This window comes from Haliotis rufescens, unplaced genomic scaffold (genome assembly GCF_023055435.1).
Source record: "Haliotis rufescens isolate VD_foot unplaced genomic scaffold, xgHalRufe1.0.p SCAF_1, whole genome shotgun sequence".
NCBI classification, from domain to species: Eukaryota; Metazoa; Mollusca; class Gastropoda; order Lepetellida; family Haliotidae; genus Haliotis; species Haliotis rufescens.
This window is the reverse complement of record NW_025963779.1, coordinates 72,202,788-72,222,452: the sequence shown is the minus strand read 5'-3', so window position 1 is coordinate 72,222,452 and position 19,665 is coordinate 72,202,788. Positions and strand designations below refer to the sequence as shown.

The 19,665-nt window shown below is 39.3% G+C and overlaps 1 protein-coding gene across 5 annotated transcripts in view; it reads left to right on the top strand.

Moving 5' to 3' along the window:
* LOC124139721 (phosphatidylinositol 4-kinase beta-like) overlaps positions 1-19,665 on the top strand; it is a 59,111-nt gene that overhangs the window by 6,729 nt on the left and 32,717 nt on the right. The window contains exons 1-2 of one of the 5 annotated variants that reach the window (XM_046507011.2): positions 15,218-15,461; positions 16,402-16,463. The exons of 1 other annotated variant lie outside the window; for it this stretch is intronic. The gene's annotated coding sequence lies outside the window, so the exon portion shown is untranslated. Of the gene's footprint in view, positions 1-15,217; positions 15,462-16,398; positions 16,464-17,057; positions 17,198-19,665 lie in introns of those variants that run through there. 3 more of the 5 variants (XM_046507009.2, XM_046507008.2, XM_046507016.2) reach the window with 3 other exon arrangements.

Genomic DNA, 19,665 nt, shown 5'->3' with positions numbered 1-19,665 from the left:
ATTGCTGGTGTCCCCCGCGGTGATATTGCTGGAATATTGCTAAAAGCGGCTCACTCACTCACTCACTCACTCACTCACTCACTCACTCACTCACTCACTCACTCACTCACTCACTCACTCACTCACTCACTCACTCACTCACTCACTCACTCACTCACTCACTCACTCACCTAAAGTGCCGCAATTCACTGTGAAAACCTGTGAATGTGGGTTTGAATTACGGTTGGCCCTGATTATGTTTCTGGGTTTGTCGGTACCATACCCATGCTCGTGGGTTTCACCAAGGTGGTAAGAGACCTGCATCCGTCGTCACATGTCAAGCTGACCCTCCATGATAGGTTTTAGGTTTATTCAAAAAGTTCACCCTGAGTATCTATTTGTTGATCTGGAGGATCCAGGATAAACAGAAATCAATATTTTTATGTTGTCTGGAGATAACATATAAACAGCCATTATTTTGACTGAACAAAAATAATGATTTAAAAAGAATCTTTCCTCTTCTCTTATACTATTTGAATCTAGAGACTACCTACATTTTGACATTGGAACACTAGGGTTATGACATTATGGACAAAGGCCCATTTTCTTACATAATTTTGAACATTGCACTGGATGAAGAAACCATCTTTGTCAAATCAGGTCACTGCATCAAAAGTGTATATTGGAATAGTTCGTCAACCTACAATGCACCATTCCTTTTAGCAGAAACAAACAAATCCCAACAGAATATAGAAAGCATTATTGAGATCGAAAGTTGACTATGATGAGATCAGCATTCATTTTTAACATAGTGTCCTGAATGGATTGCCAACGTCTCTCTGCTCCTTACAGATGTTCTGTGCTCTGCATGTTGTTTACTATAAGTTTATTACTGAGATAATTGAAATGTATGGGAAAGTTAGATTACTCAGTGCTCTGACCATATTTTGAACATATCTCCTTGTTCAGAGAAATTGGTTTGAACTTTCAGTCACCGGTTTTATTCCTCAAGAGAAATTAAAAGTTGTTATCATGGCGATGTTACATGAAGTTTGACTTCCTAAAAGCCTGTGGTCAATCTCAATGGAAAATTGATAGCGTACTGGTTTTTATCAGTAATGGCTTGGTTGTTTGGCCTATTGGTTGGGTGTCTTAATGCAAGTAAAGCCATCAATATCGCATTAGCTTGATATGGAGGCCAGGTGGGGGATGATGTGTCTAGCTGTATGAAGCAGTTTGGTTAGCATGGTTAGTGATATATTGTAATTACCTGGTTGGTGGGTGGGAGAGGATGATTGACCAGGGAGGCAGGTGCTTGGCGGGCTGTATCTGAAGATGTATAGCCGGACAGGGTGATGACGTCAGAGTTGGGTCAAGACGATATACCGTGTATACCATGTTTGTGATTCACTTGTATGAGATTCTGTTAACTGTTCTATGTCTTGAAGTGCTTGGAGGATTTTCCTGCTTGAAGTTGTTGAAAAACCATTGGAGGATTAATTTCAAATTGACTCTTCAATGTCCTAGGTAATGTATATCATGTATTATACTCTATGTGTGTGAGTGTTTTTGGACTTAATACTGAAATGAGTATTGTTAACCTCACTGTGTTTTGTGGGGCTTTGGAATAGATAGTGGTATTTATGATAATACATATCAGAAGCTTGTGCTACTTAGTATTCATATATTATATAAGCAAGTTACTTCATTAAAACACACACACTATTACAAAGTAGACACAATTTATGGATAATGACTTCTTTAATTACTGTAAAGGGGACGTTTCAGTATAGATCCTAATACCTTTGTCAAACAAGACAACAGTACAAGGATCTATACCAAAAGGGCGTCTTTACGGTCACTAAAGAAGTTGTTTTCCATAAATTGTGCTTGACTTAGGCATTATTTAGAAGTTGACAAATGACAATCAAACAATTCACACGCTATAAATCATGTAAATAGGGATTTCTTAATACATAAATGAAAAGTGAATTTAGAATGGCTTGATCTCTCCTAGATATTTGTTTGAACATGTGTCAGAAATATTGATTTTGATGTCGAGATAATGGAGATATGAAATACTAGATTTATGTTTTACTTTGAACTTTGGACATTTCAGAAATTGTATGTCAAATGTGTTTTTTAATGACAAAGACATAACATTGTTGAGTGTCCACTAGTAACTGACATATTGCCTTCTATTGTCTGCTTAACAAAACACATTGATGAACCCAAACCAATTGGGAAACAGCAATTATTACCTGTTATTGTGCAGGTACATGGTGGATTTATTGTAGTTAAAACAAACAGGACGAAACAATTTGATGGTCCAGTCGATTACAAGAGTGAAACTTTATGATTTGATTCCCAGGCTGGTAAAACTGTTCCCATGTTTAAAGACATGGTTTAAGTCGTGGTGATAGTTTCTGAGCATATGAGATAGTATTGATTGCCACCTAGCAGAGAGAACAATACCAGCCTCGCTGTGCTCTGATAGCAATTGTTAATGTAGACAATGTGCATTTTTATTTGTGTTTAATTATGTTTATGTTACCAGATATTATCATGATTATGGAGCTATGAGAAGTATTTAAGAGCATTATGTTAATGCTGATCGTGCTGATGTAAGTGTGCAACAGCTATGCAATGCTGTGAGGTTTAGACTATGTTCTGTAGACGTCATGTCCTTGGTAGTAGCATTCATTTACAGTGTATGCCATTAATGGGGTTCCCAGGGCTGTTGTAGTATTAGAATTGAGGGACCCCCTAAATCTTCAGTTTTTACCATTAGGGTTTTGTTTGTTTGTTGTTTAACGCTGCACTCACACTCTTCCAGCTATATGACAGCGGTCTGTAAATAATCGAGTCTGGACCAGACAATCCATTGATTGACATCATGACCATCTATCCACGCTTTTGGGATACGATGACATGAATCAACCAAGTTAGCGAGTCTGACCACCCGATCCCGTTGTTCCTGACAAGTATTGTTGCCTTTAACGGCAAGCATGGGCTGCTGAACACCTATTTTACCTCTGATCTTCACGGGTCTATTAGGGTTTTGACAAGGACCCCTCGACCTTCCTGTTAAATTTGCACATTGATGTAGAAAAACAGTGTGTGTTTTCAGCCCTCTTACAACAAGCATAGGTTGCTGAAGACATTTCTAACCAAGATCTTCATGGGGGTATCCAGCTCTGTCATGTCTGTTACCCTGATTACCCTGGCAATGGTCATGATGATTGAATTGTAAGTGATCATAACATAGCTTATACATTGGGATTTCAGGTTTGCAGTGGTAGAAATTGGCACTAGTCCTATAGTCCTTGCCAATCTGCCCAACAGTTAAGGTATCATAAGGACTAGTAGAAATTTGCCCTTTTTAAAGAGTTTTGCTATATGTTATCACTATCAGGACTTGTGGATGAAAACTGTTTGTTTCTAACGCTGGGTTTGAATTGGCCCTAAGCAACCTATTCTTGTCTTAAGACAATGTGGATCAGGTGGATAGGCTGTGAGACTTTGTGTATTGCATGTCATTATAGCCTGATGGCGGTGGATATGGATCAGGTTTGACCCACACATCTATGTTCATGGAAAGATGTATTGAAATTAGTTGTAATGCAAAATGGTATTAAAAATGATTTTCAGGAAATATGAACTTAGACAAATATGAGCCGCCCAGTTTGGCTGTTGTCCTGAAGAGCATGTCCTGTGATACAGAGTTTAGTGGCGGTCTTCACCTCATCGATTTAATGTGCGGGATGTTACTCTAGCCATTTAGCTGTTACTTACGACTGAATGGTCAATGTGATCTCAGGAACATTAGGAGGAGTTGAGGAGCTAGGGAAGTGCCAGCTTTGATGTCGGTGATTGACTCAGTGCTAGTCTGCTTGCTTCCTGGCCATCGGGAACTCTCCAGGAAAACGTGGAACTTGAGTTTGATGATGGAAACATCAAACATGGATGTCTCCCTCTGGGAACAAGTGGTTCATTCCTTCAGTCGTCAGTTTTTGCAGAGTAAACACCTTCTGACCTGGTGGTGGTGGTCAGAGGTGAAGATTGAAGTTAGGATTCAGTCTTTGATTAGTGTTGTGTGAGGCTAAATGTTTGATGAGGTGCGTTCATGCAGGGGCATGTCAGGCAGACAAGATTGCCAATGCTCATACTTTCCCTTTCAACGGCACATTATTCTTTGCTGTTTGGGTTTTACTTTTTCCATGATAGTTTACAGTGTTCAAAGTTAATGGTGCATGTTACTGGCTTCTTGTTATGTGGAATTGTTAAACAGGGTTTAACTGGATGCAAACATTTTCATCATCTGATCATGTACATACAACAATTAAGAATGGACTCAAATGTCCATTATGTGTCCCATTGGACAGAAAAGAATATGGATATTTGAATGATATATTTGAAACATATGTATTGGATGTTTCTGTCCTGATAAGAAATATTATCAATGTTTGGACAGTTCAGGTCAGACTTTCTTAACTCTGTCATTAAGGTTTGATTGATTCAAACAAGCATATCCCTTTCTGTAAGAATCCAAAGGCATCACACCGAGTTTGCACTTTGTTTCCTGTTGGTGCAGTTGTCACCCTGGGACCTCCAGTTTTAATATCCGGGACCCCAGACATCCATTACTGGGAGTCCCCAGGACCCACACATATATAGACTTCCGTAGAAGCCTCAGGTTAAGAATGAAAGACGAGGGGGTTACTAGATTAAACTGACAGAAAACCCGGACAGGATATTGTTTGATTTTAATCACTTCTTTGTCATATTAATACTTGTCGATGTTTGAAGTTAAGGATAAAGTCAAGGGGTCCTGGTCTTTTTTTGATATGTGATAGGCTAAAGGGGCCTTAGGTTCAAATATCAAAAATCTTCAGGGAATCTGATGCACCCTATTATATGTAAAACCAGAGCTCCAGATAAGCTGTGTATCTGCGTAATATACGCATCAGAAATACGCAGTAAAATAAAATCCAAGCGTATCAAATACGCAACGAACATTACAGATAAGCTACAAAAATAAAACTTGTGCGTATCATCAAAATATTGTGAAGTAACCCTGCGTATTCGATTAGCAAATCAGCAACTTATTTTGAAATTATAAACGGGCATTCCGTCAACCTTGCCAAACTCCATGATGACAGTTACATCACAATCATTTGCCATCACACTTTCTTGTGGAAGTATCGTGGTATTTTTAGTCCTATAAAGCTCTCGAACCCACACGACACCAGTTTGCAGGGACTAGATGAATAGTGTTTTTAAATATTTAACTTAAATACCCACATGTGTAAAAACTAGTGGGTAACAGAAATTTGAATACCCAGATAGAATTACTGATACCCAATGATTTTAAAATGCATGGGTAAAATACCCAAAACACCAAAAGTTTATCTGGAGTTCTGAAAACGTCTGAGGATTTCTTTCCTTATAGTCATTTCTTTTTGCATGATATCACATATTACAGTCAAGTCCACATGCAGCAATAATCAGTGTTTTCCTTGTCTTTGAAGACTGGAGCCATGGATGTTACCAAGAAAGTATGTTGTGGCTGAAATGGAAGTGTCAGGCCTTCATGTAATAAGAACTGCATGTACTTGATAGTTTGTTTGATATGGTTGCAGATTACAAGGTGTAACTTGCATTCACCCAAACTAAGGCTGGAATGGTTAACTCAGGTATTGAGTAGGCCCCAGGTACCCACAGGACTACCCAAGTTCATGGTTGGTCTAATGATACATGTATTTTGTTAAATGACCATAACAATAAAACGCCACGGTTACACTACAAGTTGCTAATGTTTGCATTTCTTTCTGACTTTGCACACATTTCTTCTTTTATATGTCTGAGTAAACATAAAGCTTCAGTGTATGAACAATCAGATCACTTTATATGTATATCTAAATAAAAAAATAAAAAAATTAAATAATTCCTAACCGGACATTTTGACCCAACTCTAGAAACCTACAGCATGTACCTGGGTAGGAAATTTGACCTTGTCCCAGCCCTAACCACAACCTATACAAAATTCAATATTGCCAGGCCTGCAGGATTCCCTAGGCAGGATGAACATGATGAATAGTTTGCCATGGCATTAACAGAATTCAATAAAGAATGGTAATGTACGCATGTACATTATTCACTGTTTATGTGCGTGCAAATTATGAAATTTGGACATGTTGGAGAACTGTAAAATTAACCTTGGATTGTAGCAGTGGTTCTGTTGAATACTGAGACTTGAGTATGTGAAGATTAATGAAGTACACGGATTAAAGTAGTAAGTGAAAAACAAGAAAGAAGTCCCCATGGATAAGGTCTGACCCCTCTGTTGGAAGGTTGAGTGAATGTGCCTGATCCTCTAGTTGGTAGCCTGTCTACATGTCTACATGTCTACTATGTGGTAGACCCCTGGAGAGAGGCTCACAGTGGTTGGTGTGTCGTCAGGGGATTGACGTTAACACAGCAGGACACACTGGCTGGAAACTGGACTCAAACTTTTAGTGTTGATAATTATGGCATATTTGATATGTTTGTGCCTGGTCATTGTGAATATCTGTACCAGGAACCTGAGGAATGTCAGGAGAGGATGTGGAAGGTATTTCCATTCTTTTGTATTACTCTTTAACAGCTCAGTGTGTTTGGGATTCATTTTTCATAAAAACATGGTAAAATATGTTTAGATAGATATCTTTATGGGAGCCGTCCTTTCATGTTCAGTGTAGCTTGGTAATATAAGAATTATTAAGTGACACCAGTTTGCACACTTGATAAGTTTCCCGGATTTGAACTTTAGTCAGAAAGCTTTTATCGTCTTGATTTAACCAGATTTGATTTTAAGTTTCTTTTCTGATGCAAATCATAAGTGGAATAACTATCTCAGAAACATAAATTATGGAACGGGTTTTAGCAAAATACAGCCATCATATATTAGTTTTGTTTGTTGTTTAACACCACACTCAGCAGTATTCCAGCTTTCTGATGGTGGTCTGTAAATAATCAGGTCTGGACCAGACAATCCAGTGACTGACATCATGAGCATCGATCTACACCTTTGGGATACAATGACATGCATCAACCAAGTCAGCAAGTCTGACCACCCGATACCGTTAGAAACCTCTTATGACAAGTATGAGTTACTGGAGACCAGTTCTAACCCAGATCTGCCCAGGGAGTTATTTCACCAAAGTAGTATACTTCTAACTATGCTAACTGCATCACCTCAGGCTATCCTACCATATAAAGCTGACACGCCATGATAGAACTGAAATATTGTTCATAGCAGCATTAAACTAAAAAAAAACACATTCAGACTATTTACAGTCTGACTTTGTCATAAACACATCCTTCAGGCACTCCAATACACCTGAATTCTACCGTGAAATTATGAGCTCAGAATTCATGTTGAGGGCTCACCTCTTATGTTGTGGTTAAAATCAATAACTCTTTTACCTTTTGCAAAGAATGTGAAATAAGTATGGACAATGTTCTCAGTACAGTAAGTAAGATCAACATCCCCCAACAAATTCTGTTACATCCAATTTTCTGTCTTGAAGATCTATATACTGGGCTTCAGTTCCGAGTCTGATATATATCCTGGACTAGCTGGGGGAAAGTAATTTCTGTCTGTTATTGACTACTGTGATTATAAGCAAGTGGAGTCTTTTATCAATACTCGGGGAAACACTTGGCTGGCTGCTCACAAGTAATTGTTGGGTCTGACAGGCATTGTTGTGATGGGGAGTAGGAGGCACACTGGGTCCATGTAAGTGACATATACTAATGTCACCTTAATGAGGATGTTGATCACAACGGACAGGCAAATGTTCTTCAACAAGGGAAATCTACAACCCTGTTATCAGGTAATATCGGGAATATTCATGTTGCTGGGGAAATATTCCCACGGTTTGAGTCCTATAATAACTGGAGAGTTGATGTAGGCATCACAAGAGCTGGTTGATGTAGTCATCACAAGAGATGGTTGATGTAGGCATCACAAGAGCTGGTTGATGTAGTCATCACAAGAGATGGTTGATGTAGGCATCACAAGAGCTGGTTGATGTAGGCAGCACAAGAGATGGTTGATGTAGGCATCACAAGAGCTGGTTGATGTAGGCAGCACAAGAGATGTCTGATGTAGGCATCACAAGAGCTGGTTGGTGTAGGCAGCACAAGAGATGGTTGATGTAGGCATCACAAGAGCTGGTTGGTGTATGCAGCACAAGAGATAGTTGATGTAGGCATCACAAGAGATGGTTGATGTAGGCAGCACAAGAGCTGGTTGATGTGGGCAGCACAAGAGCTGGTTCATGTAGGCAGCACAAGAGATTTTTGTTGTAGGCAACACAAGAGATGGTTGATGTAGGAGTCACAAGAGCTGGTTGATGTAGGCAGCACAAGATCTGGTTGATGTAGGCAACACGAGATGGTTGATGTAGGAGTCACAAGAGCTGGTTGATGTAGGCATGACAAGAGATGGTTGATGTAGGCATCACAAGAGCTGGTTGATGTAGGCATCACAAGAGCTGGTTGATGTAGGCATCACAAGAGCTGGTTGATGTAGGCATCACAAGAGCTGGTTGATGTGGGCAGCACAAGAGCTGGTTGATGTAGGCATCACAAGAGCTGGTTGATGTAGGCATCACAAGAGATGGCTGATGTAGGCATCACAAGAGCTGGTTCATGTAGGCATCACAAGAGCTGGTTGATGTAGGCAGCAAAAGAGATGGTTGATGTAGGCATCACAAGAGCTGGTTCATGTAGGCATCACAAGAGATGGCTGATGTAGGCATCACAAGAGCTGGTTCATGTAGGCATCACAAGAGCTGGTTCATGTAGGCATCACAACAGCTGGTTCATGTAGGCATCACAAGAGCTGGTTCATGTAGGCAGCACAAAAGCTGGTTCATGTAGGCAGCACAAGAGCTGGTTCATGTAGGCAGCACAAGAGCTGGTTCATGTAGGCAGCACAAGAGATGGTTGATGTAGGCATCACAAGAGCTGGTTGTTGTAGGCATCACAAGAGATGGTTGTGTAGGCAGCACAAGAGATGGTTAATGTAGGCAGCACAAGAGCTGGTTGATGTGGGCATCACAAGAGATGGTTCATGTAGGCAGCACAAGAGCTGGTTGATGTAGGCATCACAAGAGATGGTTGATGTAGGAGTCACCAAACCTGAGCACAATAACACACGATCAGCCAAGTCACATTGTAAGTATGTGACCACCTAATCCTCAAAAGTCATTCACGAAATCATGCATGGGCTACGGGACCCATTCTGTCCCTGGATTCCCACATAGCCTGCACTTTGTGCTCACATGGCCTGCACAATCAAGATTCAGCTGGGTGCTTGTTGCAGTAACTTGCACATCTAGCTCATGACGGTGCAGAGCAGGATGCACACAACTTCTGTGGAGAGAAGAACCATTGGGTGACGAAATGGAAGCACGTTTATTATGTCACTGAGAAAGTTTATCGCCTCATCACCAGCTCACTACAATATGTCACTCCGACATTCCACAAATGTTCCCATGCTACATTTATAGAACCTAGCAATTTATACTAATTTGGTGCAGTCAAGTGAAAAAAGTATGTAGGATGGTCGAAAAAATCATTAAATGATGATATTGTTATTCAAATATTTTTTCGACTGATTGAGGACTAGAGCCTTGTAATCTTATCCTTCATGCAGTTAGCCTCAGTGACCTGTTTGCAGTCGCTTTGGCCTGGGTGTGTTTACAAGCTCAGCCTCCATCAGTTCTTTTCTTTGCAGTTAGTTTTAATGCTTTGATGTGTGGCGTCACGAGTCTCATCTGATGGCTTTAATGATGCTGGGATCTGCCTTTCAACACGAGGGCAGACTGCCAAGTATATTCAGTTAGTATGCAGTGGGGCTGTTTGAACTGCAATCAGCCTGTTATGGATTGTCCACACGCTCCAATTTGGAGCTGTGTAGAAATTATTATTTTGATGATATGCTGATTCACATAAACACTTGATTAAGTGAGTAGACTTTTTTTTCCCGCTTCATTATAGAGAAAATGTTTTTCAAGTTGGGCTGACCATGTTGAGGCAATATTTTCCAGAAACTGATGTACATGTTATACAACTCTAAAACATAATTTATGTTATTAATGATATCTCTTTTTAAAGCATCATGAGCAATGCTCAGTTAAGAGTTGATGTGATCACACCATCATCAGTTCTCAGGGTTTATTTAAAGAAGTGAAGATTCAATGCTTTACTAGTGAGGGATCAGGGACTTTATTATGCCTGGTGTATTGATCTGAAGGAATACAGTGCTAAATAGATTTGTATGGAGATTTGTGTGAGTGACCATATTCTGTTGAGAGACACCTAATTCCTGATACACATGTAACAATGTTGTGTCTTTCAAGTTAAACCCGGGTATTGGGAAGAACAAATTCAAATAGAATATTTATGTAAGAGAAAAGGTAATATGGAAATCCTACAATGAATGTAGTGGAATTATTCAATGCTCACCATGAACAGAACAAGTCTTTGATAATGTTTACAATATCACAGGTTCTCTGTTATCTCAGTGTAGATATGGTAGATACAAATGTTCTGTATTGACACAAATCCCAAATATTGATAATCAAGTAGATTCTTGTTTTGATTGGCTGCTAAGTGTTAGTGGACCGCCTCTGTGGTCTGGTGGTAGAGCGTCTGTCCGGAGAGAGTGTGGTCGGGGGTTCTATCCCCAGCCGTGTGATACCAAACAGACTTTAAAAGATGGTACTTGTTGTTACCCTGCCTGGCACTCGGCATTAAGGGGTTAAAACAAGAACTGGTCAGCTTGGAGTGAGTATACAGTGTCGGAGCGGGGTATTCTTGTTAAACTGCAGCGTGGTGTCTCATTACAAGCAGCCATACACACACACACACACATACATGCATGCATGTCGCTAAATAAGTGCAATAAACTTGAACGCTACTCTAAACCCCATTTCACCTCACCAATAAGTGTTACTGTGCACAAGCATATGTTGTTCTTTAGTGCCCTACTCCGCTGCTTCTGAATTCACATACCTATATATTTTAGAGGTGACCGATACCAGGACCAATTAAGAGGTAGGTGCCTGGTGGTACATTTTTGCATTAAAATAATAAACATGGTTTTTTTTAAACTATTTTGAAACCAAAAAGTATTTTTTTCCCAATATGCCTGACAAAGGCACTTAGTTCAGAATCATGGATAAATTACTCAATTTATATACCCTCATAAATCAGACTGTGATATTTCAGTATGTATTCATCAGCATGTGTTGTGATAAATTATTCAGAGAAAAGTAGGATCAAGTCACTTCATTGTTTACTTGCCGTAATTCCACTGTGTGTTTTTGGTACCTTAGTATCTTATTATATGTTATAAAGTCTCAATAGGACACGTAATAACTAACTTTCATGATTGCCATCCTGCTGAGCTATTTTAAGATATATAATATATTATTATTTTGTTATTGTGATGGATTATTGTGCTTGGACAGTTCATAGAAGAGGTGTTGATGGCAACACTAGGCCAGTACAAACACATTATCACCATCTTTACATTGTCATGTTTCCAGAAAATGAGGGTGACATTTGTATATGATCCCTTCCAAGAAAGAACACTTACTCTCCTCACACATTGACTTGTGTCTGAATCACAATGAACCGAGGTGAGGCAGGAGGTGTTTGAGTGAGGTGTGGGTAATACAAGCTAATGATTTATATATGCTGGCCTATGAGGCAAAGTTCACAGGTATAGAATTCACAAGGGACTTTGTAGCATTACACTTAGAATATTTCTGTAGCCACTATCCAGGGTAATGGTCGGTGTTTATGCTGTGAATGGGGAGGTAATTGCTCTGAGCTGTCTGTTCCTGTGTACATGGTATGTGTGTATGGGCATGCAGGAAGTGTTCATTGGACCATGTAATCTCTGACCGCTCTGGTCAGGGTGACCACTCTGGTCAGGGACTCCCACAGTGATTTCTGCATGGTCCACTGATGGCTGGACTTCCTGCCATGCCTCACAGGAGGGTTGGCAACCCATTCAGCTGCCGTTGTGATTTATGATGGCAACCTTGGTAATTTTGTTTAATGTGAAAGTAATGTGCTTGGAATTAATCAGTATTCCAAGCCCTTGGATTGATGATATTTATAAGCAAGCTCAATTGGGATCATGTTGATAAATTTCCTTTCAAATTTATGGATATCTTGTTATAAACCAAATCATGTAGATGTATGAATATTTATAAAGGCCACTAGAATGCTCAATAAAATCTATGTTTATTGGCCGGTAGATCTTATTTGTCATTGTAATGCTGTAAGCAGTTTCTATCATGTTAATATAGAATGCATTTACAGTTAAGGTTTGCTGAACATGCTAACTTTATTAATAGGAATCAGATGCAGCGATAAACAATTAAGTGTAAAGATAAGGGATTAGTTCAATCTAATTTCACAACTTGTCTGACTCTAGAATTGGTCGTATGCCACCCATGCTTGTTATGAGAGGCGACCAATGAGACCGTGGTCAGCCTGGGTTGATGGATGTATCCAAATTGTGTGGATTAATGCTGATGATGCCAATCTCACTGGATCGTCTGGTCCAGACTTGATCGTTTACTGACTGCCATCATAGTAGTTTCAATATTACAGAGTACGGTGTTAAAAAAACAAACAAACAAACAAAAATCTTCAAAGGGACAGGATGTCAATCGTTCTGAAGCTTTGTTTGTAAATAATAGAAGATAACACCCAAGGTTATATGGCTCTGCTGAGGATAAATACGCAAATGGAAATAGTTTTTCACTTTTTAGGATAATTTCTCATTGAAAGGTATGTTTATCTAATTGTATAGACTCATCCAAAATGAAACAGGTGAAAAACATATGAATGGACTGTGTAAGATGTGGCGATGTGACAGAGGTACTAAGCTGGCCGCAAGGAATTCTGGGTAGGAGAGTGATTGGCTTCATACGACCAAGGCATATTTATATTGTAATCTAGGCTTTGATAAACACTTGCTTCTAATCTAATCTAATCAAGCTGGGAATTAGTATTTTGTAACACATCCATGAGAAAAACACACAAGCCTTCCCTTCAATTTGCCTCGTATAAAAGACATTATTGAAGCCTGTTTACTCTGCACAGTGCTTGCATCGTCGGTTTTGCTTTGAGCAGCACTATTGTTTTGGTTTGAGAATTGAATCAGGGATGTGACGTCACACTCGGAAATTATTTCATGCATGATTTAAAAACACACAGAACTGTTGACGTACTGTCCCTTTAAATCTAGAACAGAACAGAAATAATAGCTTAGTTAATGAAAATGAATGTTTTTGTCAAGACTAATATATCCTGAAAATGATTTCAAGAGACAATTTCATTTGAATGATTACATGAAAATATTCTCTATGAGGATGTAAAAAAAAAGAACTAAAAAAATATGTAACATTTCATCAGCCCCAATTTTTGAAGGAAGTATACCGTATTTGACGTAATAAGTGCCCCGCTCGAATAAGCGCCCACGGCGATATTTGCTAATATATTGGCTAGTGAACAATCTCAATTAGCACCCCTTCCGATTGATCAATGTACACAAGACTTATTTATTCATGTATAATACACACTCGTGTGTTATATGCACCCTTAATTATGGGCAATTAAATTTTGGAAAAATATATCTGTCGTGTATAATACGCACAGACTTTTCATTTGTATCATTTCAGGCTGTCAACATAAACCACAAAATATACGATCTTTCAACTCAGTTTTTTTTTCACCAAAATTTTATTCTAATAAGAGGCCCCTATTTCTAATTTTGAGAGCACCCTGGGCACTTATTCTGTCAAATACGGTAATTCTATGTTGAACCACTACATTTGTGTGGGCCTTAACTGATGTGCTACCTTATAAGGTATAGGCAATGTATTACTGCCTTCTTGTGTTGAATCGTGACAGATAGGGCAGGTTATCAGCTGCTGATAGATGGTTTCACTTCTCATCACGGACATCACATGTGTTTGCTGTGGAGATATGGTGACAATGACAGAGGGCTGAATGATTGTGTCTGTTTCTAGTTCATCTATCGTCCTATTGTGTACCATTATGTAATGGCATGTGCAACACAATACATATATGTCATGTTTCACATAATCATAGATGCTCTTGATATTAGGACAGTGTTCAGAATTAAACCTGAAAATCAAAGCGTCCTTGTCATAGCCATGAAAAACTTACTATTAAAAGATTAAATTAAAGGGGAGCCCAGATTTCAATAGTAGCAGCAGATCTCAAGGAGCATACTATTGCAGTAACACTTAAATGTACATTATTATTCTAGTACACTATTTAGAAGAGTAGACACAATTTATGTATACCGGTGTGCTCCTGGATTTCACGAAAGTGGTAAAACGTCTAAAACCTGTTTCGCTTCGGGCTTTCCTCCCAACAAAAGCTGACACCTCGTGCTTTAACTGAAATACTGCTTAAAGCAAAGTTATACCGAACTCACTCACGCATCCATCAACTTCTAAGAGATGCCTATCAAACAATGTAGTTAGCATGTGTAGAGGTCATAATAAATATTAAACTTCTGATCAGACAGATTCAAGTCCTTTCAGGTAAGATCAGGATCAGGTGGTTAGGCTCACTGACTTGGTATCCCAATTGCGTGGATCAATGCTCATGATGTCAATCTCTGGATTGTCTGGTCCAGATCCGATTAAATTAACAGACCTCTGTCATATTGCTGGAATATTGCCGGGTGTGGTGTTCAACAACAAACAAATGAAGTAAAACATGGTCTAACTGGTATACTTATGGCTTATCAGACTTTTATTGTGAAGTAAAAACAAGATGTTACTGATCTCAAGGGGATTATTATCCTCTTGTCGTACTATCGTCTGCTATCTTCATGCTATATTACACCCATCGACTTGACAGTGCTTAAGGCACCTGTGTCACACTTGAGTATGTAGGCCTGTGATAGGTATTTAGAACATGCTGAGCATGGAAGCTATGTGAAGGCTGCTGTCAGGGACAAAGGGGTTTACCCATCGTTATGTCACACTCCCCATCTCCAGCTACACCCACTAAGGTCAAGGCCAGCTGTGGGCAGTGATGTGTGTGAGGGATGGGAGGGTAGGTGGCTTTGGGTTGCTGAATGCAATCACTGTAAGGTGAAGGTCAGGCTAGGGTAGCACTAGTCAGCCATGTGTGGAGTCGCTGGGTGTGGATTGTTAGTAGAGAGAATAGAGAGTATGGGTGTAGATATAAGCCAGACATGAACACAACACGTGAAACTCTAGTTATTGTACTGAGGAATGTGTAGAGGAAGCTGACTGACAGAACTCTCCTGTGAGAGTGGGACTGTGTGAGGTTTATGCGGGATTAAGGAGAAGCAGTGTTATTGGAAAATACTGACTAATGCCATGGATACCGGATGAACTTTTAGAGTGAGTGAGTGAGTTGGTTTTTTTCAGTATTCCAGTTATATCACGGCGTGTCAGCTTAATGTGGGAGGAAAGCCCTAAGTGATGCAGGTCTCAGACGTTTACCACTTCAGTTAAACCCACGAGCACGGGTATGGTGCTGACAAACCTAGAAACATAATCGGGGCGAACCGCGATTTGAACCCACAATCATAGGTTTGTGGCGTGCCCAAGGGACGCAACTCTGCACAGCAAATCACAGCGCCTTAGACGACTGGGCCAACCGTACCCCCTGAACTATTAGAGAATTCGGTGTTGTTAATTTAAGATGTACTCAGAAATGATTTTAGTGATTTGAGGTACATCACCCTTTCATTATGACGTGTGGAAGATTATCTGTATTGGGTTATGGATCAACTTGTTTGTTCTCTCAATGCGACAGATGCTGGTATCGAATGAATAGACATTGAAATTCATAAGCAACCCTGTCTTCACTGAAGCTTCACATTCTAAATGCCCCTCATAGATACAGAAACTATACTGTTGAAAGACCTGGTTGGTGTATGATCTATGTCCGGTGTTTCAGATTGCCATGGAGCCCTGGTCGTTGATGCCTATAAGACAAATGACTTCAATTTCTGCACAATATGATCACCACTCACCAGGGTGCCATTTTACAAAACAGCCTTTAAATACTCCGATTGTCGTAAGTCTGTTAGTCCCTGGAAGGGAGTTACGATCATCGTACTGCTAAGATTGGTTTGTCCAACGGCACCCTAGCTGGCCTATATTTGATACCTGGCCAGCTAGCCCATGATAGTGGTCTTTGCAGTAGTTGATGACTTGACCCATAAGCACTACATCAGTCTGAATCAGTGTTGTTTTTATTGAATTGTTCATTCTGTGTAACATGTGTGTACTTATCATGTATTTATCATGTTTATGATTGTCTTTGCTTCAGCAGGAGATGCTCTTGGATATTATACACAATATCTGCTGGCTAACTGTTTCATCACATCTGGCATGGTAAGTTATTTTATCATATACATAGGTGTGATAGATGCAGCTCTCGTGTGAATTTTACAGTAATATAGTTATTGGTATCAACCTTATCAGTGCAGCTTCGCAAAATAATATTATGAAAACTGTTCAGAATTTCAAAATGGATGAAATTGACTGTGCAGTTACTTATAGATTTTATTTGCTATTTCCACAAGCAATGGAAGAAATAGACATCACATACTTAGAATCATTATTTTGGCTTAGTGGAAAAATACCATGTTAACTTTTGAAATGGTCCCTTACATTTAGCAAGTTCAGTGTAATTGGTCAACACCATTGCATGGGCCATCTCAACAGTTCTGCTTTCCTCTAACAGGCAACGAACCAAACTGCTGCAGATCACGTTTACTTCTTTTCATGTACACACTTATGTTAAATCAATTACACTCAGATCTACAAATCTGACGTATGATTACTTCTAAGTTTACCAAAAAATTACTCCATTCCCACTCGTTTTTGACTTGATAAACAACCCCCTTAACAGTTAAAAGCTAAGAGGTTTTGACATTACCCCCGCTAGCTGACACATGGGATTGAGGGCAACCTGCATCCTTGGACCAACTTCCTGCCCAGCGAAACACAACATAAATGTCATCTAAATGTTGATCTCAACTTGTACACTTGCACTTTGAAGCTAAATATTGATGGGCGGGTTCAAGATGTTTGTTTATACAGACAAGACAACAAAAAACACACAGGTGAAAGACAGGGATTGCTGTTTCTCGTTGAGGGAGTTTTTGTTTAGTTTGTGGTGAAGGTTGGATCATTAGGACGTAAAATCAGCATTTCTGACGGGAAATTGTATGTATCTTATCTTTATCAAAGGAAAATATTGAATCTGTTCTCTAAACCATATTTAACATGTTTAGTTGATGAATTTGATAAATTTCTAAGGTTTAGAGATTTCAAAGTTTGGAAATATATTTCAATATTTGTGTCACAAGGAGCTTGTAATATTGTTAGCCGATGGTGAGTAGTATATTAATCATGTTAATTGGCGTATTAATCATTCAAGTCGGCTTTTCTGCCTGTTTAGTTATTCATCTATGTCTAGTTTCTCATAATTTATGGTATTATTTGTGAACCCTGAATTTATTAAATGTTCTTACAGTCGCCATTCATGTAAGTTGGCATGATTGGTGTGTTTACACTAATGAGGTGATCCTTGCCAGATTGTTCATTTTCTATAGACTTCCATACCTCTTCAGTCAGTTGAGACCTCATACAGTTAAGTACGGTTATAACGAACACGCTTATAACGAACTAACGGATATAACAAACTAACTTTTTAGTCCCGACTCTGTGCTGTAGTTACGCTGTATATATGCTTATAACGAATTACGGTTATAATGAACTAAAATTAGTAGTCCCTTCGAGTTCGTTATAACCGTAGTTTACTGTACATATATTGTGCCTTTCACTGCCTTCTGTGGAGAACAACTGGTTTGTCTTACCGGTTACCACATTTATGTTTGTTTGATAGGCATTACTTGTTTAATAGGCATTACTTAGAAGTCAATCTTCTAACAGGACATGGTTGTTTCACAAGAAGTACCATGACATTGTTGTGCATCTTATTACCGATGGTATCGTGTTGGTCTGCTGATTGGTATTACAACAAGGTGTATTCCTACAGCCCGCTACACTGTTGACCTATGTTGTTGTCGTGTGCCGTTATTTCCTGTTTGAACATCTTGTCGCAACAAGATCAGAATGATAAGCATTACATATGGATGTCACTGTATATCGCGATGTCAATGTCTCGATGATTTTTTAATAATGATGCTGTTTTGGTATTTATTGTGACTATTGATACAAAAGTAATAATTGACTGCTACAGAAATGTTTACATTTATTTAAATTACCATGGTTAAGATGGACCACTCAGGCAGGCAGAAAATTATATTTTAAGCATTTTTGGTTCACTCTAGTTCATACTGAGCTTTAAATTGATTAAGTAAGTCCATCTCTACATAGGTGACCTTCATATATCTATACACATTCCTATAATAATGTCCAGTTAATGACACCCCTTGCGTTAAAACTTGCTGTTTGAGATTTGTGTTCATTCATATATTGTTACACATGCTGCGAGAACTATATGCATTATGCAGTATTGAATTACTTCCATGCATAATGAACTTAATAGTCCCATTAATATATATTGAGATAATTTAATTACCACATAGAACACGAGAGTGTTTTTAGATTGAGTTGGCGTGGTTGGTGATAGAAACAACGAGAATTATGACATCATTGTGGGAAAATAGGTTCCCAGCACCCCATGTTTGTCACAAGGAACTACTGATACGAGGAGCTAGTGTTTACAGTTGTACCGTTATGACACGGGGGTTTGCTCATGCTATCAACCACTGTTTAGTGTAGGCCAGACTCAGACATGTGCGTGCCACCATGATGCAACTGGAATATTGCTGACAGCAGCATAAAACACGTCACCCACTTACTCATTCACGGAGAGGTTGAGATGTTAATTGCTTTTTTATAAACTTTTTCTTCTCATATCTCACAGTCGACATATCCCCTGAAACAAATATTATACAGCCCATGCAAGACTATAATAGTGGCAAGTCTAGAAGAGAATCTCTGGGTTCCTTTTATTATATTTCATTTAGATAATTTAACAACTTTTTTTTCAGTAAGATATGTTCGTTTCAGAGACTAGATGTTAGTCTAAGTCGACACAACACATTTAAATATTGAGATTTGCATAGCAATTGTAGTTATTGACAGCACAGGAGATGGGTGTTCTGATGTCATGGGTGTGAGGAGAAGGGTATTCTTATGTCATGGGGGTGGGGAAAAGGGTGTTTTGGTGTCATGGCGTGGGGAGAAGGGTGTTCTGATGTCATGGGGGTAGGAAGAAGGGTGTTCTGATGTCATGGGGTGGGGAAAAGGGTGTTTTGGTGTCATGGCGTGGGGAGAAGGGTGTTCTGATGTCATGGGGGTAGGAAGAAGGGTGTTCTGATGTCATGGGGTGGGGAGAAGGGTGTTCTCATGTCATGGATTTGAGGAGAAGGGCATTCTTATGTCATGGGGGTGGGGAGAAGAATGTTCTGATACCATGGGTGTGGGGAGAAGGGTGTTCTGATACCATGGGTGTGGGGAGAAGGATGTTCTGGTGTCATGGATTTGGGGAGAAGGGTGT